Raw genomic sequence first — 10,641 nt, forward strand, 5'->3', positions numbered from 1 at the left:
ACAGATGTTTCCAGTGGACCAGCTTCTAGATATATCACGCACCCATATTACACAACGAGTGCATATAAGTGGCAACAATGTTTCAATCTCAAAAACCTCAAGTTACCCACACATCAGAACTTCATCACTGACCACACTGCTCAAATCTAAAGTCCTGGTTGTATCCTCATCCTGCTCTCCTCTCTGCTTCCTATTCTGTGCACCGCTTCTGACTTTGCTCACTAAACATAATTTAAAATGCTGTGCTGACAACTACTCTATAAGACAGTCGCAGAAGAACAAATTGTTGCATAGGTGAGATTAACAAGACCCTGTGCATTTTGCACAGATGACACGGAGCAAGGTAATAAAGTTCAAATACAATATATTATCCAGCACGTCGCTACACCATCAAAGGTTTTCAGGTGAGCAACATATTTTTAATCAATGGGGCGTAAAAACCACTAAGTAAATATTTACAGCTAAAATTCAATTCATAAGGAAAATGAATATGACCTAAAACATGATAGGCTTTGGTTCACTTAAACATATAGTGGTACTCTTATAATATGTCCGCTACTATAACACTGTGAATATAGGCATCCAATGTAATGTAGAGGAGGGTCTCCTTTAATAATCATGTTGAATGGTCTCCACTTACCTCTGTGTCCTTGGGTACCCCGGTTGCCCCGTTAGACATTACTCCTTTGGAATTTACTATTATTAGTCACAAGTTGTAAACAGTAAAACAATTACAGTGAAATTTTAAAATGTCATCATGTTCAATCAGTGCACAACTTACATTACACAACTAAGTATGCAGTTTGTATACTATGCCACAGGAAAGTTTATGAATGGAAGGATGTGAATTCTGCTAGACACTATTAGTCAAGCAGCTAAAGGCCACTAGACACGTTTATCTATGCTCGCAACTTAAGAGTTTTTTCATGCATTAAACATTTTCAATTAACTTTATTTTTTTAAGTACACTCCTTATATTAAGGCTACATTCACACATACATGGATATTTTTTAAATTGGAATACCCCACTTTTGTTTTGAAAAATATCTTGGTCCACATGAAAATGGAAAAAAAAAAACAAGGAGCATGCCAAGGTGAAAGGTACAGATATATAACCAATACAATATTGACCTTTAGCCTACGAAAAATAAGATGAACCAAGGCATACACCTTTTACCTCACAAGACAAACTCTTTATTTTCCTTATCCACATCTAAATATGGAAATAGAGTTTCAGAAAATCTTCATCCTTTGAGGATTTTTTCTAAAGCTCCGTTTTCAGTGACCTAAAAAACACAGTTTAAATGTGAACGAAAGACCAAGATGCACAGAAAAAGCTATGTATCCGTGCACATGTGGACAAGCCCTGAGTCACCATTATTACTAACTCTGAAGTGGCACCTTGTCAAGTGCATTTAAGCTGTGATACTGTATGTTCACATACTGAATGTTGAATAAATGTGTTCACTACCTACACATAGTGACTTGAATGGCTTTAAATAAAGTAGCTCAAATTGATTTGCTACTTTATTTAGAAAAGGTTGGCAAAAAATTAAGCTCATTACACATAATTAAGTTTACAAAACCTGATGTACAGAATATAAAATAAACCAGAATATCACTGAAGACTGAAGAGCTGATGTCTTTAAATTTAGAGCATTTAACTAAATCATGATTATGAAGAATATCCCGCCCTGACTGCTGTTCCTCCAATGTCCTGCCAGTAATGGCCAGCAACGTGTATACGGAAGCATCGAGAACACCTCAAGGAGCCAGTAAAGAGACATGAGCTGAGGAAGTAAGATGACAGATGTCTTTTTGATCAAGTAGGTAATCTGACAGCAATAGATAATTCAAGTACCAACTTGCTATTTGAGGAAACAAGATGAGCTGAAGATGAGCGTGAAATAGTTCCAGTTTACACACTACAGATTACTCCTAACTCCATGTAGAACTATTTAACATGGGTGCAGAAGAACTGTAGGTTGATCCAAAATAACCTTTAAATGTAATGTTGGGAAGTCGCCTGTTTTTCTGATGATTTTTTTTTATGTTATTGAAATTATGAGTTTTAATATAAGTGTTGGCTGTCATACAGGGTATCAGACAAGTAAAATACCATTATCAATACCATTTTTACAATTTGCTCTCTTGTGTCTTTTTTCTTCTTCAAACATATTTCCGTATTTGGTACTCTGAGTTAAACATGTACAGCACTTGAAAGTGGAAGATAAAACACAGTGTTGTATGAAGGGGTCTCCTCTGCACCAGTTAAACATAACAGATCTATTGTAAATAAAAGAAATACTCAGATGGGAATTTGCCCAGATACTGCAATTAGAGCAGTGTGAACTTCAAATCAGAAAATAAATGGAAAAGTGAGAGGTTTAAAACTGCACATTTCAAAACACTACATTCTGTACAATAATTAGACCCCGAAGGACCAATTCTGAGGTTACACAAAGGCCTTGTTAATCTTTTTGTGCAAGGTAATCATAATAAAAATGATAAACTATTCTTACACATCACCTAATTAAATATGTTATACACTTTGTTTCATATGTATGTACTCTTGGTGATCAATAGCAGTATATCCATCAAGGTACAGTAGACCAGTACATCTTCTATATTACTGCTCATGCTGCACATATCCATCCATTCATTCATCCATCCATCCATCCATCCATCCATCCATCCATCCATCCATGTCAATCGCCTACTCCACTCAAACCTCAGTTGTTAACAAGACCTCAAAATATTTGATCTAATCCCCATCTCCGTTCTCAGTGGAGTGGCTACCTGGACCTGGCCACAGTCTTTGTCCTATTCCTCCTCTTCCTTCATCTACATCCTCGCCTTTACACACAGCTGCAGATAACTCTGGTGAATTATGGAGGTCAAAAATTCACCACCCTTTGCCCCTTGGCTGCACCTAGAGAATCTGCCAATAAAAGTTGAAAACAGAATAGTGAGGGTTAGGCAAGTCCCGTGTTCACCAGGAAAGAGTCTGAGTTATTTCTAAGTAAGCTCTCAGTATGACCTATGAACAGTGGACCTGATGCGCCATACTGTAATAATATGCCCCACGTGACACCCAGAGGGACACGATACAGATGTACACCCTTGAGATGATAAAGGTGGTCCAATGCTTCACAGCTAGGTGAAACACAAGACTGTTTTCTGGTCCTGCTGTTTTTAAAAAAGCAGGACCAGAACCTCAGCCCCAGGGTGCCTCGGCCCCAGTTTGCCAAGTCAGAAGCACTGGAAGGCAAGTTGACATATCTCTGTCAATCCGGATGCTAGTTGACAGATGCACATCAACCAAAATAGCTTCACAGAGCCCTGAGGAACTCTGAGTGAATCTCATAAATTTCCTGGGCCCAGGAACACAAAGATTTTTTTTAACTCCCTCAGACCCACTGGTTGGGCTCCTTGTCAAAGATTTCCTCAATGTCACTCACACCCCTTCCATAGAGAAAGCAGAGTATGGGCACGAGAGACACACATTGCACATTACTGGGCCTGATTTGTGAAGTAGACACAAACTTCATATGGTCAACATGTTAAAATATTCATTTAAAAATAGTTTATTATGTGATTTTTATCCCTTCTTAAAAATATGAAATAAACAATACAAATATTAAATTAGGCGCTGTCCATGGTGCTGATCAAGGTTGTCTCTAACACAAAATCCAAGTTAAAATAAAAATAAACAAGTATGGGTATCCGAGTAAATGGAACTGTATGGGAGAATAACATTTTAAAGGTAGATTAAAAAGAGAAGGTGTACCCATTTTAGTTATTCGACTGTGCTGCACCATGGGCAGCATGGTGGCATGGTTGTTAGCACTGTTGCCTCACAGCAAGAAGGTCCTCAGTTCAATTCTACCATCAGGCCAGGATCTTTCTGTGTGCAGTTTGCATGTTCTCCCTGTGTTTGCGTGGGTTTTTCCCCAGGTCCTACAGCCAGTCCTACCAAAGACATGCACTTAGTGGGGATAGCTTAATTGGACATTCTAAAGTGAGTGCAAATGGATGCCTTTGTCTATGTGTCAGCCCTGCGACAGACTGGCGACCTGTCCAGGTCGCCCTGCCCCTTGCCCTAAGATAGCTGGGATAGGCTCCAGCATCCCCCGCGACCCTGAAAAGGATAAACGGAAGTGGATGGATGGATATTTAGAGAAAGTAGAAGCACACTAAGGACATGAGAAAAAAAAAACCCTGAAATAAATGTTTTTAAACAGCTAGGATGTTTTTCCCACTAACTTATTAAGATGTCACTGATCATTTGATATTATCCATCAGTTTCCATGACAACTAACAGAACGTCTGCTTAAAAGAAACAACACATACAGGGTCACTCCAATTAGACATAGTTTGATCTGGCTAAGACAAATACAAATCATGTTAGATTATTATTATTATTATTATTATCAAAGTGATTTTTAGTTTTTGGTAGAGGACCAGCCCATCTGGTAAGAACTATATCTTTTGCTAAATGTTTAATAGACCCACGTTTTAACTATGCTGAAAATTATTCAAAGACAATAGCAGACAGTGTCGAAAACTTTATTTATACTTGAACTCACCTCCCTCGGTCTCTTTCCGGCTCTTCCTTTATCACAGTCTAGTTTCTCTGTAATGCTGCTGGCTGTAATGTGAACTGTCAGTGAAAAATAGAAAATTGTTGAAGGCCATTACTTCCAAGTCATTAGTTAAAGGTGGGTGGACTGTGCAGTCTTATGAAATAATATGCGCAGCTCTTCAAGTCATTCTCCTTGCCATGGAATGGGTCACTGCAGCACAATTGTGAGTGATGGCCTTACAAGACAACTGTACTCTAATCTGAATCAGTATGAATGGGAAAGAGAGAGGGCACTTGTAGTGGGTCCAAAATATTATAGTAAATTTTCATTTGTTGCATATAAAAACAATTAAGTTTAAGTGCCTGTTATTCTTATTTTACAATAAGTTAGACCTTAGCGTGTGCCACAAAAAAAAAAAGTAAATGAATCTGTGCTGCTGTATTGCTAAAAAATTCCAATCTTTTTCCATTTGTTCTTACTTTACTGGAACGTGGATTGTTAGCAGTGAAACATTTAGAAATTACTGACCAAATTATGATTATTTTTATTATTTTTTAACCAGAGCAGAAGAGCTGATTGCATCAAAAAATCTTTAGCATGCAAATTGTGCAGGTTTTTTTTTTTAAATCAAAGACCTGCATGTCGAGTTAATGTAATCTTATTGTGCTCTTGAAATGTTTATTCTCGTGGTGACTTGGCTCATTGTCCACAAGGTTGCATGCATTAGCATCAAGTTCACAGGTTTGATAACCACCAAATTAGTGTCACCTGAACTCTATTAACCCCATTCAGTGTGATAGCCTTGCTGGGTGACAGTTGGTATAGGAGTGCTGTTGATGGACCACAGTAAAACACTAAAATCTTAAATGTTTAATGTAAGCTGACCATGAAACTGTGAGGCTAAATAATATTCCTTCTGACTGTGTGCCCCTTTTCAGTTGTAGTTATTCATGCTGGAGGGCCAGGAGGTCCCATGATTGTATGAAATTATGAACCCTGAGGGTCAATTAAACTGTCAATTTGTTGATACTGTACTATAACAGGAAACTGAACTGCGGTTTCATTTGTATAACACATCTTAATTAGTGGATAATAAAAGTGGCTTTAGTTGAAGCCTGCTATAACATCTTAATGAATGGCTAATAATAATTGAAAGAAAGAACAGCATTATAGCAAAAAAGCAGCATCTGGATTTATTTTGAGATTTTCTTTTTTCTTTTGTGATAAATAATTAAATAATTTGTTGTCCAATAGCTTCATGGGACCCACTTGGCTCTAACTACCCCAAAATGTACCAAGAAAATATCTTTTCAGCTAAAAGCAGGAAACTGCTCTTAGCTGCTCTGAGTGGTACCCAGCGCCTTCTGGTCTCCTTGTTGCTGTAGCCCATTTACTTCAAGGTTTTATATGCTGTTGACAATGGTTACATGAGTTACTGTTTCATTCAGGTGCACATTGGTTAACTGCCTTCAGCTCGAGAAAGTCTCTGCATATTTTCTCTTTTTCAGGCCATTTTAAGGATATGCTCATTAATTGTATACAAGTTTAATTTAATCCATTCAGAGTTTAATTTTATATATTTATGCTTTCTTTTTATGTGTTCATGTTTTACTTTATATTATACAACCTCCTCTTAAAGAAGTGTCTGCATGTTCAAGGATAGAAAAAAGCTGTGGTTAATAAATCATACAATAAGCTATTTATTAGTTATTATGGCTCTGTTGACTGGGTGAAAGTGCATGCTCATATGACCTCACAGATCAATATGAGGTCTCTTATCAGTGCTGTTTCCAGTAGCTTCAAGCAGATATGTTTTCTTTTCTTTCGTTTTTTTTTTTTTTTTTTTAAGAAATCCTCTGACAGAATCCATTGGACACCACATACCAACAGCCATCAAGGTCAGCAACAGTCTTGTGAACACAGTGGGGCATTTAGTAGGGAGAAAAAGAAAAAGAAATATCTCCCCTAAGAGTTGAAGCAGAGCAGGGTGAACATTGGGTTATAACATTCAGGTGGATACAAACAGGGCTTCCAGTGACTGGTAATGTTGTCCCACATCTGTTAAATGTAACCAAAGAGCGCTACCCAATGCAAGTTTTAGGTGTGATGTCTACTAGATAATAGAAACAGATGGTTAGGGGCTAGGAAAAGATAATGGTTACAATGATAGATGTAGTGTTGCTCTAACTGAGAAGGAGAACCTTCACACATTGCATCCCATTTATATATGTAAATTTTAAGAATGTGCTAATAGAGCCAGTTGTCATTAAAGCATAAAACATTAAACTTTTTAGCTGCAGCACAGCCAAGCTTCAGGCCAAGTCCACCAGTAGTAACATCCCACCTCAGTGTCTCCAGAAATGACATAGTCTAGTTGTTTATGAAACAGCTTAAATGTAAAATTGACTTAAAAAGCGTAAATGGTCCCAGTTCTATCATTCCTGCATTACATTAATCTGTTTGCTATGCAAATTAAAAGCCATAGCATTTCGATAGAACAAAACCCTTAATTTCTTGACAAGCTTTTATTGTGAAACATTTTCAGGAACTTGAAAACCTTTGAGTTTTTTAAAAATGATTCATCATTTTTATATTTTGTATACTACCTGGCACATAGAATTGTTTCCATATCTATGAATAGGTTCCCTCCCTCTCTTTGTACAGTAGTTAGTTTTTTTCCCTCCATAACTCACCGGGTAGATGCTGTTAGAGGCGTATGGCACTTTCATTGACAGGCCGACACAAGCAGCTGTAGTTGATTGATGTCTAATCCACTAATGAGTTGTTTAACGTGACCTGTCAAGCGTGCTTCTGCTGTTGGTGTCTTTCACAATATTTTTGGTAGAGTTCTCTGATAAATATTATCAGAGCATCCAGGAAGTTTGTGCTGCAGTTTTAGTGGGTGACGTGACAGATATGTGTGTTTGTGCAGTTTATAGATACAACTTGTTGACCAAGCTTGCTAGTGTCCTAAGCCCCCCCTCACCCCACCCAAAAAAAAAAAAAAGAAAAAACTCACACCCATATGGGGATCAATCCCATGGAAGGGAAAGCCAGGTGATCTAGAAAAATCAGAGATGGAGATAAGGCTGGAGAAACAGATTACATTATGAGCCCTACACCCCCGTGTTCAGTATTGGGTATAACACAGCGGAATACTGCGATTATTTATTTTTTGTGGCAGGTACCATAATCTGTTTTTTTGTGAAATTCAGGTTGTTTACTAATCTTTTATTATTAAAAAGTTGCAGCATGTCCTTGTTCCCTGTCAGAAATTGTGATGTTTTTGTTAAGAAGGAGAGTTTTTCAGAGTTCATCCGATGCTAGTGCTCCAAAACTTTAATTGCTAGCTTTTTGTGTTATCAAAGATGTCAGTCCAAGGAAATGTGAAAAAAAAAGAAAGTGCAACAGTATGAGACTGGACAAAATGGGAGAGTTCTAAGGTGAAAACCAGTACTGGCCAAAAAGAACACAAAGAGTCATTTCATATTTGCCAAGACTTATTGGGGGTCACAGAAAATATGATCCCCCTAATAAATTTGAAAATACAAACAAACGTTTTGAAAGGTCCTGTTACATCTGACATAAAACTAACATGAAAAGAACATCATACCAACGGTCAAACATGTTTCTGGTAGAGTGATTGTCTGTGAAAGCTTTGCTCCGTCAGGATCTGGATGATTTGCGGGAATTGATGGAACCTTGAATTCTGCTGTCTATCAGAAAATCCTGAAGGAGAATATCCAACCAATTTGTACCCTGAAGCTCAAATGTTATGCAGCAGAACAATACCAAAAATAAATACCAACAAGTCCACCCTGAATTCTTTAAAAAGAACCATTCAGAGTGGAGTGGTAGAGTGGAAGTACAAAGAAGAGTGGGCCAAAATTCCTCCACAGCGATGTGAAAGACTCATGGCCAGTTATCACAAATGCTTGATTGCAGTTCTGGCTGCCAAACGTGTCACAACCAGTTATTAGGTTTCAGGGCCAGGTAGGTTTTGTCTAACATTAAAAAAAAATATTTGATGATTTGAAAATTGTATTTGTGAAAAAAATTCAAAGAAATCAAGAAGGGAGCAATTACTGTTTCGCAATGGTGTGCGTGTACAGCAAGCTACACAAACTCTGGAGAAGCAGTTTCCATCCAAACTCCTGGGTGGGAGATAACAAACATGCACATGCTCAATGTAATGTTTTAATTTCTGGTAACACAAAACTATTTGAATGTTGTATCTCTCCAGATAACATTTAAAAAGTTTTAGATAAAGTAAAACTGTATGTAATAAGTTATGTTTAAAAGTGTGTTTCCACTGTGGCACTAACTATAGTTTAATAGATAAACATTTACACATCTTCTCACAACCCCCACCTTAACAACACCATGTTACATAAAGAGCAAACTTAATATGAGTACTCATCTAATGTGAATATGATTACATAATACAGACTGCAGTCAGAAACCCTCTGAGACAGCCAAAATGCACAACTACAATCAAAGTCTAGGTAGAAGTTGTATACCACATTGAGCAACAAGAGACTGAATTGTTTGGACAATCTGAAGGAATATTGCTGCCTTTTGTAGAGTTTTACATTGTGTGTTCCATAAAGTTTACACGACTCAACAAATTAAGAGAAATCATAAATATTCAGTGTCATCTTGTCTGAACAAATGCTAAACAAAAACACTTTAAGTCACCACAGCAGGATGCAAATCCTCCCCTCCCTAAAGTATTCATTTAAAGATCATAAATTCAGCATTTAGTCAGACGAAAGCAGCCAGCCAGTGGCTCACGCTGTGCATTGTGGTAGGGGGGTGAAGACTGCACAGCGACAGCTTGTCGTTGTTTTTTCCTGCCTAATTGTGGTTTACTAACTGATATGTAGAACAGACATCTCTTGCTCAGCCCTGCTCTTGTTTTTCGAGGAGATAAAGCAGAGCTGTAAATGCAGCTCTATAAATCAATTGATGGTGGCAAAAAGCTGCTCAGTGTCTCTTAATGGGAAAAAGAAATAAGTGATTTTGAGGTAACGTAATATTAAGAGCCGTATGAAGAAACATGTTCACTTAAAGCAACCATTCTGTTCTCTATACAGCAATCAGCCATTTATAGTTTGGACAGCAGGCTGTGTGATCTGAAGACATGGCACCCAACCTCATGTGCTGTCAATATATGTCACTTGGGATTTCTGTGAAGGTTTTTATTATTATTAACAGCTAACAAGAATGCTATAAAATGTGGAGGGCTATAGAGCTCCAAGGCTTCAGATCTTCCTGGGTCCCCCTCAGGCAAAACAGAATGAAAGTCTGCACAGGCAAGCCAGTGTATGATCACGGCAGTTTAAGGAACTGTCATCTATGTGATGATTAATCAGACAGGTTTAGCAGGTCTTTGAATATGCTCGAGAAGGAGCAAAACACGGCTGTAACAAATGCCAGCCTGCCTTTCCCCATCAGGCAGTGTGCTAAATTGTTTACAGTGAAAAATGCTAAAGGTTTATTTGAGGATGTTTATCTGAGTATGAATTCAACGCTTTAATGAGGTTTATACCGAACCGTCATGTGACAGAGGAACAGAGAAGGATGCAGGCTTGGGCCCTAGGGTTTTACTTCCTTTTGTCATCTCTGCTCCTCTGATCTCTGAAGTCTGTGCCTGCAGAGCTTCCACCTTGTGTTTCGTCTTTGTGGCATTTTCAGCAAGAGGACTGATGGGTGAAGGATTGAATGTAATAATTGGAGCTTTTAGCTTATTTGCAGTAAAAACCTTCATACATAGCCCAATGCAAGACTGATTAGAATAACTTGTTTCTAAGGCTCACACTTGAAGAAACAATTTCGTGTCTATTGTGTGGAGGTGAGGGGGGTGGGAGTGTGGGTGTGTGGGTGTGTGTGGGGGGCGGGGGTATTCTTCAAACGCTGTTGCTGAATGTGTCAGTATTTGAAAGTTAGCACAGCAGTATTCACTTGGAGAGGGAAATAATTGGCTGCACTGTGCAAAGGCGTACATGTCAGTCTTCCTTGGTGCAGCCATGGATTTGAAAATGCTATGAACTGT

This window comes from Pelmatolapia mariae, linkage group LG17 (genome assembly GCF_036321145.2).
Source record: "Pelmatolapia mariae isolate MD_Pm_ZW linkage group LG17, Pm_UMD_F_2, whole genome shotgun sequence".
Classification (NCBI taxonomy): Eukaryota; Metazoa; Chordata; class Actinopteri; order Cichliformes; family Cichlidae; genus Pelmatolapia; species Pelmatolapia mariae.